We start from the raw sequence: 3,799 nt of genomic DNA, 5'->3' as shown, positions 1-3,799 counted from the left end.
TTTATTTTGAATAAACGCAGCGCCCGGTGGTATTCACGCAGGTTCGTTAACGTTAGTTGTTTTAATTTGTCTTAAGTCAGATTATGTCGAAGAAAAGGATTAAGGTGAGGGACTCTATGAATGAATTTTAAAATAAATAATTATAACAATTAAATTTATTATACATGACTCATAAAATCTATACACCAATGTAGATAAGGAACACACTTAATNATATATACACCAATGTGGATAGGGAACACACTAATGCCACAATGGCGCTGATATAAACAAATAATAAATGTGAGTTAGTCTTAAAAAGAAGACAAACAAGCATCTTATGGGCTAACTGATGAAACGGCTAATGATAATATTAAATATTGAGAGGATCAATTGAAGTTGAATACAAGTAGCTGACCAACGTGTACAATATGCTGTGAACGGTACTGTGATGTATATATAGATATATATACATATATCTATATGATATATCTATATGTGATGTATATATAGATATATATACATCACAGTACTCAGAAAATATATAGATCCAATAGTGATTTACTGAGCGTACAAGGGTGCGACAAACGCAAAGGTGATATTTTACTTTTACAATAAAACAAATACAAAACTACTACTAGCTTACATAGATTTATATTTTATAGCTAAAATGCGCTAAGATGGCGGCGACAATGCAGACATAAAGAGAACACCGACAACAAATCGGTATAGCACAACGATAGCATAAATAATCACAACACAATTTCTCGACAGCACTTTTGACCGATGTGTATGCAACATATTTTTAGTGATTAATATTTGTCTTGGTGATTATTGTGCCGTATCCATTCAAGGCGTCACCACCGGGACACATTGTCCACCACAATATCGTTTTGATAAAAATTTTAAATATTTTAGAATCTTGTTTTGACCAGATCAGAGGAAGATTTAAGAAATATTGGTGTCGATCTCTCAAAAAAATACTTATTCAATAAAAATAAACAAATAAATAAGAACAGATTATAAAGTTATATTTCTAATAAAAAATATAGCGTTTAGAATCTTTTACATATAAAATCAGTCATAGATTTTGTGTAATGAAGTCTTATTATTTAAAATTTGAATCGTTTTTCGTAAATAATTATATAGACTATAAAAAACATAGTGTGAAACGTATACTCAGTGCATTTAATATTAAGAATCAACGTTGAACTACTTAAAATATACTACGTGATATAGGATAAAAGGTAAGTACATTTTAATCTAAGCTTTCGAACCACAAGCAATCTATAGCGTAATAAACCATTAAGATAAATTATAAAATTTTAAGGGATATTTAACTTTATTTATTAAATATTAATCAACCCCCGAGATATCAAGCTTATCCTTTTTTAATAATTATTATCTTTCACTATTTTTACCCTTTTTATAACCCCTAAATTTTTACTTTTATATTTCGTCTTTTATATATTTTTATTTTTGATTTACGACATGTCGAAAAACTTCATGAAATGTATTATTATCAATGCCGTTGATGAACATCAAAATTATTTTATAACAAATAAATGGAGATACATATGTAACTAACAAAATTCAAAAATCAAAAATTTTAATTAAGTGAATAGCGTAAAAATAATCACCTTGTATAGGTGTAATTAGGTGTTATTGCGAGCGCAGCGAGTGGCTTTTGTATAGAGTATAATGTATGCAAAATATTTCACGGACAGAATATTACATTTAGTGCTCATGTTAAACAGGGGTGCCAAATGTATGATTGCCATTGGGTGTCAATGACAGTTAGCACAGCACTGTCAAGTAACCTTAATATTTTAACCCCTATTTTGTTGATATGAAATTATTTGTTAAAAATGTTATTCCTTCAGTTAAGAGACATTCATTGTATAAACGATAAAGTAATAACATTAAGACTTTTCTTTAATTAAAAATCATTGTTTAAGGTCATTTCCAGTTAACCTTTGTTCTCTAATATTCATTATTATGTAATGCACGCTTAAAAATTAGATAATATTAGTAAATAGTGTTAAATTCATAAAGTGATTAAATCAAAATTCTATAGAAATGTGACAAGTATTCAAAAAAAAAAAAACTAGAAGAAGAAGGGTATCCCTCACCATAAAATAGTACCTATAGGAGTGGTTAATCTCCCTTAATATTTGGTTTTGCGTACAACTTCATTTCTTCATACAAAAAATAGACATTAAAAAAAGAAATCATAATCAAAATAGGATAAAAAATAAAACTCAAATAAAATAATTATGAACATTTTTTATTGATGAAAATAAAAATGTTATACGTTGATATCTCGTTATCAGTTGTAACCTCTCCGGTTTTATTTCTAAGAATGTTGGGTTACATATAGCCGATTGAGTGTCCAGATCATAACATAATAATAACTAATATCTAGGGCTCTAGAATAATAAGTAATAACACAATATAGCTTATAAAAACTGTACAAAATAATCTGATATAATCTAATGAAACATAACAATATACACACCATAATTAAAAATAAAAAAAGTAACTATAATTTGGAATCTGGACAAAAGCCGGACGTCGATTAAAAGTCGGTACATTTTACTGCCCCGATTTGATCACCATATTTAGGGGAAATCATGCTTGAAAATCAGAACGTCTAGTCACATTAAACATACACATTACAATGGATTACTGATTTAACGACTTTAATAAGTGTAAGAAAAAATCATTATTATTATAACTTGGAAGCCATATTCGATTATAATTTTGGCTTTCTAAAAAGTGATGTTGGGCAAACTAATAATTTTTTATTTATTTGTTGGCTACTATAAGAGCAAATTTTTCGTATAAAAACATCGAAAAACCTTTAGAATTTAATATTTAATCATAAAATTTAACCCTACTCTATGAATATGTGTATTAATATATTGGATACAAACTATTTACAAAAAAGGCTTATAGTTTTTTTTTTCTTTTAAAGGTGTAAACGAAAATTGCACACCTAAATGTTTAATGAAAATATTAATTTGCAACCTGAAAATGAGTAAAAAAAATAACGACAATCTTATTACTAATATTAACTAACGAACTTAGACTTAAATATTAACCGACTATTAAATCTAATGAAGTGTATATTATAAATCATTTTAATAGTGCATAAATTTTATTTTATATATTGTACATGGTAAAAAAAAGTATAATGAATTGAGTGTTATATAAATAATTTACTTAAATAAAGTTAAAAATCCACTCTTCACTAATAGCCGTGATCGTCTAGTGGTTAGGACATTGCGTTGTGGCCGCAATAACCCAGGTTCGAATCCTGGTCACGGCACAAGAATTTTTGCATTTTTTAAATCTATTTATTTAATAAATTCACATTTTTATTTTAGTTATTGAAACATACGATTACTTAGAAAAACTTAACTAAAATCAATGCAACAAATATTCTTTTATAGTGTTTATGAAATAAAGTATTAATTATTTATAAATACTTCAGTAATGTTTTCAATGAAAAACGCTTACTTTATTTTGTATGAATTAAAACAATAATAAATTTTTATTTCTATAAATTAATAACACTTTATCCACTTGAAGTTTATTGAAGGTCAATTTCAAAATACTTTATCCTTCACAAGTTTACCTTTAATAGTATAACTTTATTATACTAATTTGTTATGCTTTCTTATTTGATGATATTGAAGAAATACAATGAAATAGTAATATAGTTCCATCAATTTTGTAATAATAAACCACTTATTAAATTACCACAGACAGTTGTATCGATACATTAATAAAAACATTTGTCTATACAAGTTTTATC

The 3,799-nt window shown here is 26.5% G+C and overlaps 1 non-coding gene across 1 annotated transcript; it reads left to right on the top strand.

The window, feature by feature from the left end:
* The first annotated feature begins 3,238 nt into the window (after window positions 1-3,238).
* Window positions 3,239-3,310, top strand: Trnah-gug (transfer RNA histidin (anticodon GUG)). Its single transcript has one exon. It is a non-coding gene; the product is annotated as a tRNA-His (tRNA).
* The last annotated feature ends 489 nt before the right edge of the window (window positions 3,311-3,799 follow it).

The sequence above is a fragment of the Daktulosphaira vitifoliae genome, unplaced genomic scaffold (genome assembly GCF_025091365.1).
Source record: "Daktulosphaira vitifoliae isolate Bord-2020 unplaced genomic scaffold, ASM2509136v1 Scaffold_5, whole genome shotgun sequence".
Lineage (NCBI taxonomy): Eukaryota > Metazoa > Arthropoda > Insecta > Hemiptera > Phylloxeridae > Daktulosphaira > Daktulosphaira vitifoliae.
The sequence above is the reverse complement of the archived record's forward strand: the minus strand, read 5'-3'. Positions and strand labels throughout refer to the sequence as shown.